The 12,904-nt window shown below is 43.1% G+C and overlaps 1 pseudogene across 1 annotated transcript in view; it reads left to right on the forward strand.

The window, feature by feature from the left end:
- The first annotated feature begins 2,007 nt into the window (after positions 1-2,007).
- The window catches only part of LOC307055650, a 45,408-nt pseudogene continuing 34,511 nt past the window's right edge, over positions 2,008-12,904 (forward strand). The window contains exon 1 of the transcript in view: positions 2,008-2,019. The product of the transcript in view is annotated as an uncharacterized misc_RNA (transcript). The remainder of the gene's footprint in view (positions 2,020-12,904) is intronic.

Raw genomic sequence — 12,904 nt, forward strand, 5'->3', positions numbered from 1 at the left:
CGGGCGCTGGAGGAGGCGGAGCGCAGGAGGCGGAGGCCTGGCCGGCGGCGGGCCTCCGGCGGGCGCGCGCGCCGCGAACGGGGCGGGGGCGCTGCGGGGGCGGCCCGAAGGCGGCGGGCGAGGGGCTCGGAGCCGGAGGACCACGTCCCCGGGGCCGACTCGGCCGGGTGAGGGCGAGCGCGGTGCGTGTCGGAGGTGGGGACTCCGAGGCCGCGGCCCGGAGCCCGGCGTCCCCGCCCCCGAGCCTGACGGGGCGGCGCGGCGGGATGAGGCGCTGGCGCGGGGGGCGCCCGGCCGAGCCCCCGCGGCTGCCCTGGGCGGCCAGGCGCTAGGCTCGGCGCGCGGGCGGTGCTCGGCAGCGGCGAGGATCGGGACGAGGACGAGGACGAGGACGAGGAGGAGGAGGAGGAGGGCGTCGGGCCCGGCGCCCCGCAGGACAGACACGGAGCGGCGAGCGGGGCGCAGCGACGCCGCGGCGGCGCGGCGGGGCCGCGGGGCTCGGTAAGGCGGGGGCCGCGGGAGGGCCGGGGGTGCCGGTGACGTGGGCAGGCGCCGCAGGGGAAGGCTGCGGGGGCCTGAGTTTCCTTGTCGGGAGAAATTCTTTTTAAAGTAAAGGTTCGGGATCGAATGTTCTTAGAAGGCCATCTCGGGTTTCCCCCGTCCCCGCCGACTCCGTCTCTGGCCTCCCGAGGCGGACCACGCTCGGGCCGCTGCCTCCCGCGCCTGCCGCTTCCCCGCGGCCTCGTCGGACCGGGCCGGGCGGTTCCTGGCCTGCTGCGGCGCTCCGGACCCGAGACGCGGGCGGCGGGCCTGGGGGCTCCGGGGGCGTCCTCGCCGTGCCCGCCCCCTGCCGTGCTCGCCGGCTCACCCGTGGAGTTTTCCCTCTCATCTTTCTAATTGGCTGAAGTTGCCGCTGCACATTGGACGGTGCTGGTGACTTAGTGCCCTTTTCCCCCGCCATCACCCCCCACGCCCCCGTCTTGCCTTTCTCGTTTTGTTGACTTGAGTAAATATTCGTATTAAAAAATTACCCAAACAGATGACGAGAAACGGTAGAGGGAGAAAGTCAAAGCTGATTTCTTAGCTGTAGTCTACTTTTGGACCCTTTATAACTCCACCTTCTGTTGCTGAAGCTTAAGGAAGGTGGAGGGGGGAGGAGGAGGAGACCCCCGGCAGGATGCTTGGGATGCAGTTTGATAGTTATCTTTTAGGAAATAGAATTTGGATCATTATAATTTTGATCCGCATGCAGAATTGCAGTCTGCTTTTAAACTGCTTGGGGCACTGCATGATGCTACATGGATAGCTGGCAGCTGGGCCACATTGCATTGTTGTCAGCATCTCTTTTATTTTCCATTCTTTCAGAGTTTTGTTTGGCACAGATTTAGACCTTTTAAGTCAGTCTGAATGGGAATAACTTCTGATACATTGGTTGCTTTTGTAAACGTTGTCTGTATTTGTATTTCTGTTGGAAGAAAAAAAACATATGGTGCTAGAGTGCCGTGGCTCTTAGAGTCCAGAAAATGTGCTAGTTTGAATCAGTAATTGAATTTGTTGTAATATTTTTGGGTAGTGACGGTTGTGATTCATTAATATATTTTTCCTTATTGGGTAAATTGAAGTCTAACTCGGAATCATGACATTTGGTCCTTGAACTTGAGAGTGAAGGAAATAGAAGCTTTAATTGCTGCTACAACACCACCTCAAAGTTTTTCAAGCCCTCATTGGTGTGAATTATTTTTTAATAGGGCTGTTTGTGAAGATGGGATATTATGATGTTGTGATTACCATCTTCAGGAATATCTGGAGTCTACTTCATTCCTAAAATTGGGTGTGTGATGCTTTATAGAATAAGTATTCTAGAACGGTGTGAGGTTGGAACTATGCTCAAGCTGGTTATCTTCGTACCATCGTCCCTATAGCCGTCCGTGGAATAAAGCAGCACTTTGGACAGAGACTTGTCCAGACCTAGCTGGGGGTGGAAGCCCAGTTTTTTACTGTATGGCGATGCACATTGAGGTGGGTGATAGGGTGTAAGTGGGCCACAGAGGAAATGTTAGTTGGAAGATCCTTCGTTGGTTATATAACTTTTTGTTTTCTAGGGCGAGACCAAGAAGCAGACAGGCAGGCTCAACTGTCATTAGAGTCTTTGATGTTGGTTTGAATTCCAGTAGTTACGTTCCTCTTATTTTCTTTTCCTAACCTCCACATTATTTTCCAATCACCAGAAGCTATTCCACAGTTGGGCCAAGACTTTAATGGCAGTTCATTCATCTCCGTTTCTCTTTCTCTTATTCCCTGTTTAGATGACTTGTTCAGCAGTGTTTCCCCTTTCTAAGCTGGTCTGGGTGTATTGTCTGCACAGGACACATAGGTTCACTATCGACTGTAAGTGCGTTTAACAAATGTCAAGAATTAGCAGCTGTTTTGTTCAGAAGACTGTGATAGCAGAATGAAAATCGAATGAAATGGACTAAACGTTTTCATTGCATTTAAAGATTTTGACTAATATTCTTGAAAATCTTTAGGGTTTAACCCATTAATGTGAAATTTGATGTCCATGGAAGTAGTTAAGAGGCAGCAAGGACTTGAAATCAGGTTATAGTTGCAGTTATGCTGCTTAGTAGCTGTGTGGCCTCGTCCCTGCTTTGGGCAAGTTGTTTACATTTCTGAGCCTGTTTTCCTTAGGTGTAAAATGGGGATGAGAAGGCTTGCACTATCTTCCTTACAGAGGAGGGGTCAGATGAGAGAAAGGATGTGAAAATGCTTTGTAATACTTCTTATACCCGTAAGGTATTACTGTCATTACCTGTAAACTTACTATTGAACTGTTTTAAATGTCTTACTATCAGTTTTTAAAAATGCACATAAGGAATTAGAATGTGTTAGATCTCTTCGAGTTCCAGAATCTTGTGATTCTGTCTCATTCTTAGGAAATTCATATGTGGTGTCTACAGTTCTGGACTCCGGAGTTTTTGATTATTTTGGGACAGATGTCAAGTTTATTGAGACTTTGAGCTTCTTTAAAGTATCAGTTCAGAATATTAAAGGAGATTACAAGTTAGGAGTTATGAAAAGAGCTGTTTAGCAAAAAGTATTTTGTATTTGTCTGCTTTATTTAGGACAGACATTGGCAAAATTCAGCATGTAGGCCAAATCTGGCCTGCAGCTTGTATTTTGTATGGCCTATGAACTAAGAATGAAAAATTTTTAAATGGTTGAACAAAATAAAAAGAATATTTCATGATGTTCAAGTTACATGAAGTTCAGATATCAGTGCTCATAAATAAAGTTTTATTGGGATACGGTCATACTTGTTTATGTATCGTCTGTGGCTGCGTTGGCAGTACAGCAGCAGAGTTGATTTCTCGCAACAGAGACAGTATGGCCTGCATAGCCCCCAAATTTTATTAGCTGTCCCTTTCCAGAAAAAGTTTGCCAATCTTTGATGTAGGACTTAAAATTTTTGCTTTACTTAGCACAGAGATATTTCCTATCATAGCATTATAGGGGTTAAGACCCCTGGAAAGTTACTAAGTTTTGCTTTGGAGTCAGATAGACTTGTATTTGAGTACCAGCCGTGATATAAACTTTGATCCTGGGCAAACGAATTAACATCTTGGTGTTCAGGTACCTCCTTTGTAATCAGAGAATGTAGAATCTGTCTTAGAAGGTTGTGGTGATGATTAAATGAAATGTTACATGTCAAAGCTTAATATGATTTAGGCATACAGTAAGTACTTAGTAAGTTATACATGACAGTGATCATAAATTCTAGTGTAAACAGTAAGCCTAAAATATTGCACATCACCTTGCCCCAGTATTATAGAATTGTTCTCCTGAGTGGTATGCTACTTGGTATGGAATTTTCTCCTTTACTGAAACGATTAGTTTATATAACAGCTGATAATTGGAATAGCTTGAGAAGTTTCCCATATGTTGTACTGTGTTTTTATTAATCACTTGCTTATTTAGATGATTAAGAATGGGTGAAAAGGTAATTTTCTGTTTTTCAGAGATCCTGGTTCTTGATAATTTCTTGGTATTAATGTATGTTTGCAAGCTGAATTTAAATACCAGTTCTATGTTGGTTTTGGTGTTTCCTGTTTTTTATTTTTTTGAGAAAGATATTTGAGAAAAAACATTAAATAAGGCCAACGTTAGATAACTTTTTTAATGTATTTGACACTCTAAGTCTTCCTTATGATTTGCATTAGCATCTCTCTAATATCCTCTTCAGAATTGGAATAATAAAACTTAATTTTTTTCCCTAAAGATAGACCTAGTGTACTCTCTAGAAGCTTCGATGTTAAGCTGCTTTCTGAAGTATTTGGTTTAAATTATCTTACAATTGACAAATTGGATGTGCTTCCCAACTTCAAGTGCTGGTTTATTTAACATTAATCCTAAATGAAGATTGAGCAAATAAACAGAGGCCATTGTTCTGACTGAGTCAAACAGAACAGAATTGGGGCCAGTGTGACTCTTGCCATCCTACAAATTGTGCAGTTTTACACTTTGGATGTTGCTTACATGCAGTGGGATGATACAAGGGAGACATGGGAGGGCACTCATGCTGTCCCCATTCTGTCCTCGGTGGGGCAGAGGGCCTTTCATCAAGCTGTAGAGCTGCAGCCCCTGGACAACTACACTGCAGGGTTCTAATTGTAGCACCTCAAAAACAGTAGAGGCCTAAAGAAGACCCACCATCACGAGGAGACAGTATTCTCTTTTGAGGTGAAAACATAAACAACAAAACCAAGCAGAGATTTCCTCTTTGAAGAGATGCAGGTTGAGAGGGAATATTCCCCACGGTAGCAAAATGTAAAGATTTGGTAAAATAGATGTTTATAGTTTCATAGTGTACCTGAGCAAGGGGACTTCCTTGGTATTTAAAGGAGATTGTTTTAGGAAGGTAAAAGGAAGTGAGAAACAAGGTGTTTGGTTTAATTTCTCATAAGAAATTTATGAAACAGAATGTTCAGAGGAAGTAGAATTCTGATTTTCAGGGAGATCCTATTATTTGGCTTATGATCATATATTCATTTACTACTTTATTTTATGCCATGGATCATAGTAGACATTAGTATTGGAGGCTGTGGAGATGGAAGCACTGAGAGGAAAAGCATACGTGACCCATGTGGTGTATGATATGTTCACGTTGTCTCTGTTAGGAAAGATAGGCACCCCACTCTGGGGAAGAATTCTAAAATATTCCATTCATTTTCCCTTAAAATAGTAAAATTTTTATTATCTGGGGTTCAGCCTTGTGGTCTTGGGCAGGCCATTTGATTGCATTGTTTTTGTTCCCTTGTGTGTAGGATGGAAACAGTAATTCCTGTTCCTCTTTTTATTGGAGAGGTATGTGGTAAAAGGACTCTTAAGATGAGTAGTATTTTCAACAATTTTGAAGAACATATTATGTGTACTTTATAAATTACCTAGTATATTAAGGACAGACAAAGGAGATTTTTGTTTAACAGAGAAAGGAGATTTGAACTTGAAGTCAGGACCTGGCTTCTTGTCTTGGCTCTGCTGTAAATAATCTGTGACTTTGGATGAGTAATTCATCTCTCTAAACCTCATTTTCCTTATATGTAAAATGAGGGGTCAGACTACAGGTCTCTAAGATCCTTTCTTGCTCCAAAATTCCATGATTCTCTGATTTTTTTTTTTTTTTTTTTAAAGTAGGGACCATCCTCTTGCACTTGCCCAGTTTCCATTGACCTTCTACCTGAGGAGAACCTGAAATCCAGTGGTCTTCCGGATTCGGTAACAATCCTGGCTCCGGTAGGATGCAGGAAACCAAATCTCTTTTATCAGTGAACTGAAAAGTATCCATTCAGTACAAGTGAGTATTTTGTACCATGCTAAATGCAGTGGAAGATAGATATGAAAGAAGGTGGCATTGAGTCTCTGCCCTTAGGAAGTGTTCATTCCACTGGGGAGATAAACTATATTATGAAAAAGAATATTTATAAAAGAGTAGACAAGGGGACAGTGGGATGATCCCTGATCTGGCAGTTCGAGGACTTGGGTGTACTATTGGAGAGGATACTTTGTGGCTTTGTGGCCTTGTGGCCCTGAACATTTGTAACATGAACTTTGTAGACTGTCTCCAGCTCTGAAATTTGGTCATATTCTCTTTGACAGAGAGGCAGCATCTTTGAATCAGCCTGTTAGGAGACAGCTCAAGTGACAACTGCTCAATCCAGGCCAGATTCTTATGCTCATTTTGCATAATTGCTTGATTTACTGGATAGAAGGAAAGGGTTACTTTAATTTGCTGGAAATGCATTCAAGGGGCAACTTTTCTCTGGAAAAGTCAAGCATGTGAGAAGGGACAAGAGACCAAAGTGTCCCGGCTTCTGGGTCAATAACTCTGAGCCCTGGATCTCATTCATTTTTCCCTTCTTAAGGCTTTCACTCCTGCCATTATTTTTTTCCTTAAATTATCATTCTCTCCTTACTGGATCATCTCTTTTAGCATGCAGACATGCCCTATATTACTCGCAGCAGTGATGATTCACCAAATGCCATTCTCTGCAGCTTCATTTCAGTAATAGGGCCCTCAGGTTTTCTCTGGCACATGGATGCCCAACTAGACTACATTTCCTAGTCTCCCTCTTACAGCTCGATGTGACCACATGATGGAAGTTTGGGTAAATGGATATGACCGGAAGTGATGTGAGTGATTTCTGTGTCATGGCCTTAGAAAGGAAAGCAGGTTGCTTTCTGCGTCCTTTCTGCCAGGAGAATGTAGTGCTGGTATGTGTTATTGAACCTTGCAGGTGAGAGCAGCACTTTAGGGGGAGATGGATCAGTAAGATGGATCCTTGGATGGTCTCGTGGAGCAGAGCCACCCTACTACTGCTCATTTATCTCTGGATGGTTAAGTGAGAAAGGAATACAGTTTTGTCTTGTTGGAGCCCCTAATACCTTAACTGAATAAATCATCTCTGTTAAACCACCGTCTCCTCCACCTTATGTTTCCCTTCGGCTATTACCCAATTTCTTTGTTCCCTTTTGCAACAGGAGAGGTTTATGTTTGCTGTGTCTACTTCCTTACCACTGATTCTCTCTTTAGCCTGATCCCTTTGAGCTCTTGTTTCTCCACTCACTGACATTGTTTTTAATCAAGGCTGCAACGACCTGTGTCTTGTCAAAGCCAGTGATCAGCAGTGTCTATGTCTTATTGACCTCTCATCAGCATTTCACATTGGCCAACTACTTTCTCTGACCTCGTAGCTACTCATTCTCTATGTCTTTTTGCAGCTTATCTCTACCCACCCCCCACTCTAAAATTTGGAGTGTCCCTGGGCTCTCCTTATGTGATTTCATCAATTTTCATGGTTTCAGATACCATTTATATGCTGAGGGAGCTCAGATTCCTTTCTTTTTCCCCTTGAGCTGTAGATTCATCTAACGCCACTCCTCCACTTGGATGTCTAATAGACACCTCAAATGTAATGTGAACAAAGCAGAACTATGAATTCCTCTTTCTTTCATTTACTCTTCCCTCCACCTTTCCAAAGTCTTCATCTTCTCAAGTGAAGTGACACCACTGTCTACCCAGTTGTGCAGGCCAAAACCCCTGGGGTTATCCTCCAGTTTTTTCTTCTCATCTCATATTAAAGTCCCGTCAGCTCCACCTGCAGAATACAAACTGGACATGACTATGTTTTTTAATAGTTTTTTCACTGTTAACACCTAGGCTGGCAGCCTTTCTCCTCTGGAAAACTGCCAGCAGACTTCCCTGCCTCTACTCTTGCCCTTATTTTCCTCACCCATCCTATAACAGGAGCCAAAAATAATGTTAAATGTTAATCAGATTGTATCACCTGTTTACTGGCTTTCCAGTACACTTAACACTAAAACTAAAACTTAAAGGTTTATTATGGAAACAAATTCTCCACTGTGGCCACTTATGAGGCCCTGTATCAGCGTTTTTTAATTGGGGAAGATCTTGCCCTTAGGGGACAGTTGGCAGTGTCTGGAGTCCTTTTTGGTTGTCAGGACTGGGGGACGGGTGGTAGGGGGAGTGTGCTGCTGGCACCTAGTGGGTAGAAGCCAGGGATGCTGGGCATCCTACAGTGCACAGGACAGCCCCAGCCACGATGAAAAATGTCGTCCAGAATGTCTGCAGTGCGTGGTCTGGCTCCTTGCTTCCTCTCCAACTGCATCTTTCTCTGTCTTCTCCTTTGTTCACGGGGCTGCAATCACAATGATGTGATTCTTCTTTTTTTTTCCTTAATAGACTTTTCTATTTTTTTTTTTTTTTGAGCACCTTTAGGCTCACAGCAAAATCAAGCAGAGGGTACAGGTATTTCCCACATCCTGCCGTCCCTCACACACACAGCCTCTTCCACTGTCAACGTTCCCCACCAGAGTGGGACGTTAGTTACAACTGATGAAGCTGTGACAGCACACCATTACCACCCAAAGTCCTCAGTTTTATTAGGGTTCATTCTTGGTGTTGTACATTCTGTGGGTTTGGACAAATTTATAATGACATACATCCACCATTATAGTGTCATACAGCGTAGTTTTCACTGCCCTAAAAACCCCCTGTGCTCCGCCTATTCATCCCTCACCTCCCCCCCACTCCCAACCCTTGGCTACTCATGATCTGTTTAATGACTCCATAGTTTTGCCGTTTCCACAGTGTCTTATATTTGGAATCGTACAATATGTAGCTTTTTCAGATTGGCTGCTTTCGCTTAGTAATGTGTATCTAAGTTTCTTCCATGTCTTTTCATGGTTTGATAGCTCATTTCTTTTTAGCACTGAATAATATTCCATTGTCTGGATGTACCACAGTTTATCCATTCACCTGCTAAAGGATGTCTTGGCTGCTTCCAAGTTTTGGCAGTTATGAATAAAATTGCTATAAACCATCCGTGTGCAGTTTTTTTGTGGACGTAAGTTTTCAACTCCTTTGGGTAAATACCAAGGACTGTGATTGTGGGATTGTATGGTAAACGTATGTTTTGTTTTATAAGAAACTGCCAAACTGTTTTCCAAAGTGGCTGCATTGCCACCAGCAGTGAATGAGCGTTCCTTTTGTCCCACATCCTTGCTGGCACTTGGTGGTGTGAGCATTCTGGATTTAGGCCATTCTAATAGGTGTATAGTGGATGATGCTCTTTTTTTATCCTTTGAAGAAGCTAAGCATGTACCTTTTCAGGGATTTACAGCTGCTGTTCCTTTTGCTTGGAATGTACTTCTTCAGATCTTTGTGTGACTGCCTTCTCCTACCCCAGAGAGGCCTTTGTGATTACTGTGTACATGCAGTACCCCAGTCTTTCTCTTCTATATTACCCCATTTTCTTCATTTTAGTTTATTTATTCGCTTATGTTTTACATTTATAATCCCTTTTTCTGCAAGCTGTTTGAGGGGCATGGGCTCTGTCTAGATATGTACTGTATCCCTAGCTTTTCTATTAAAACATATTTGTTGATGCCAGAGAGGTGCCATCCATTGTGGGGATGGGAGGCAAGGTTTTCAGTGATAGTGGTAAGTCAGAGCATCCTGAGAGCAGCAGGGAAGGTTGTGATTTTCTGGGGGATGGAAAAAATCCCTTGAGATGTGGCTGCTTTAGTCTTAAGTAATCAATTTCGTAGGATAGAGGAATTTACCTCGATTTTTGTGAGGAGGCAAATGACAAGAGTAAGCTGACAGCAGGGAGTTTTTAAGAGAGAAAGGTTACTTCAGGGTTTAACTACCATTTTGCCTTGTGTCTCATGCCACTTGTCTCTGCATATAGAGCTACACATTCATATACTGCAGTTACATAGGCCTCCCGGTTATACATAGTTTTACCTTTTCCCAGTATCAGAGTTTCTTCTACATTTTCCTTGGAAGAGAAGCACATACCCTCTGCCTCTGTATTTTCAGTGACTGAAAACTCAGTTACTCACTTGACAGCCCAGTTCTTTTTTTTTAATTGAAGTATAGTTGATTTACAGTGTTGTGTTAATTACTGCTGTAGAGCAGAGTGGCTCAGTTATACATATATATACACATTCTTTTTCATATTATTTTCCATTACGGTTTATCACAGGATATTGAATATAGTTCCCTGTGCTATGCAGTAGGACCTTGTTTTTGCCCAGTTCTTTTTAAAAGGAGTTCTCATTTTTAAAAATTCCTCATTATATTAGAGTGGAATGTACCTGCCTGCATTTCCAACACCACACAGATCTGCTCTGTTTTTCACATGATGGCCTTCAGCTGTCATGGAAAAATGGCTGGTTCTTTGATCTTCCCACCAACTTTTTCTCTTTCCAGGCTAAATGTACTTATTTTCTTCAACTGTTCCTCATACTCCTAAGATTTTTAGCTCCTTTTCCAGGAGCTATTTACAAGTTATTAATCAAGCTGACTGATACAGATGTTCCATTGCCTACCTTAACAAATAAAACTTCATAATGACCTAACTCAGGGTCAAACAGGGAATTCTCAGATTCCTCTGAGTTCTGCTCCAGAACATGGTAAAGGGCAAAGACCCAGCCTTCAACCCAAGATTCCATTCTCCCTCCAGGTTCCTTGCATGAGGGACTTTTTGCATGTGCACATACGTGGACACTCGAATCCGTGCATCCCCGTTCACCTTTCAGACAGCAGCTCTTTGATCATCCCTTGGACCCAGCGATATAAATACCGATGGTGGGGTCATCTGCCATTGGGAGGATCAACTCACTCAGGGAAGAGACCTGAGCAAAGCCTAGAAGTAGACAGGAAATTCTGGGTCCTTGCAAAATGAGGGCTGGGTGTGTAGGCTGCAGTTGGGCATACCTTTCAGGTCCTGAGATCAGCTGGCCCCATGCATGGTCAAGGGTGTGGTCAGGGGGAGGTCAGTGCATGGCCCTTCAAAGGTCCAGGCCTAGGACAGGGGTTTATTGCTTAGGTCCAAGGTATTACTGTTCTGTCATCATCAGACTCTACTCTTGATTCTGTTTCCCAGAGCCAGTTATTGTGGAAAAAGTTAAATTCCCTTTTACAAGTGTTACAAATTAGACATCGCACTTTAATTAGAGCTTCCTAACCAGTGTGCCAGACAGCCCTCTGAATGTGTTACAGATAGGGCAGAAATACTGATGTCCTTGTTCCTCAGAGAGGATTATCGGTGACAGAGTGGACGAGCTTCTGCTGATGACTGTTGGCCAACAGCAGCATGGCTTGCTTACTGCTGTGTGCCTGTATCTGTACTGTCATTTTCTATATGTGTCCTAAGTGCAAAAGGCTGAGAAACCCTGCTCTAGACTGCTGTGTGGTGACTATGCAGGTCTCACGGTATAACGTGTTTACATACAGATTTGAGAGCATTTTTATCAACATTAATATTTGGTCTGCCTGATGATGTTGGAGGTGTCAAAGTAGGTTTGCGCCCTTCTTATTAATGAGGATATAGGTCCAGGTTAAGTGGCTTAATCTAGCTACACGTTCTCACTCAAGTAGGGCAGTTGAAACTAGAACTCCATTCTTCTGACTCATCCTGGTATATTCTCTCTACTAACCCAAATTCTTTTTCTTGTACTTTTTTTTTTTTTGGACAGCCTATCACTTCTGGTTTATTTAGGGCATGCAGGCAGTTACATTTTTTAGAGTTTTTCTGTCCCAACTTCTGTTATGTTGTTTCCCTTTATTGTTACTTTTTAACCTGAAGACTCAGCTTGACATTTAATCTCTATTAAATGGTATCATTTGTATAAGATTCAAACAATTCATCCAGTGTCTTGCAACTTAATTGTGTGTTATGCATTTTGATAGCTCTCTTCCCTACATTAGTGTCCTATTTAGTTGTTACAGTGACGTTTGTCTGAAATGGTCACCCTGCATTGTTTATAAAAGGCTAGATTACGTTAAAGCAGGAAAATGTGCAATACATTTTAGAAATCTTTCTTTCCTAAACCAGTTATGATTAAAAAAAAGTTCTGGCATGTAAGTGTAAATTCACTTCCCTTTTTATTTAGTGCCCATTTTGTATTGATCTTTACAAAAGTTATTTAAACCTCAGTAACCTCACTTACTCATGTACCTAAGTGCTGGATTGATTCATAATTCAAATCTAGGTCTGTTTAACCTCAAAGTACCTGTGCTTTTCCTCAGTACTAGTCTATAAATAATGTGAAATGATTTCTAAACATTTAACTTGAGCTGAGAAAGGGATGTTTCCCAGATTTATATTCTTACATTTGGAATAAGTAATTCTCTGTTACTCATGCACAGGACAGGCCCCCTCACCACACCCCCCCGGCCCCCCCCATTATCTGGTCTAAATGTCAGTAGTGCTAAGTTGAGAAACCCTGCTCTAAAGGTTTTAAGTAGTCAGGGTTTTACTTTGAATATGTGTGTGTGTATTTAGCATCATGGTGATAGGTGCTAGAATGGATCAGAGAGAGTTTCTCCTACTCCCTGCTTGGGAACAGGTTGTCTGTGACATTAGAGCATGATGTTTTTTTTGTGTGTGTGTGTGTGTGGTACGCGGGCCTCTCACTGCTGTGGCCTCTCCCGTTGCGGAGCACAGGCTCCGGACGCGCAGGCTCAGCGGCCATGGCTCATGGGCCCAGCCGTTCTGCCGCATGTGGGATCTTCCCGGACGAGGGCACGAACCTGTGTCCCCTGCATCGGCAGGCGGACTCTCAACCACTGCACCACCAGGGAAGCCCAGAGCATCATGTTTTTATTCATTTCAGTTCTGTGTTGCTTCTAGAGAATCTGGGATTTAATGCTAAAGGCTTTGTGAGTTAGGAAAGGTTAGGCTTTTTATATTTTAATACTTATGTTTGTTAGAACTTTTGATGGGTAAAAACGTGAAATATATGAAACTTAGCTGGCATTTTGGTATTGACCTGCTAACCAACGTAACTTCTATGAGAAGTTGTATTTATTGGTTAAAAG

The sequence above is a fragment of the Hyperoodon ampullatus genome (assembly GCF_949752795.1).
Source record: "Hyperoodon ampullatus genome assembly, chromosome: 7".
Lineage (NCBI taxonomy): Eukaryota > Metazoa > Chordata > Mammalia > Artiodactyla > Ziphiidae > Hyperoodon > Hyperoodon ampullatus.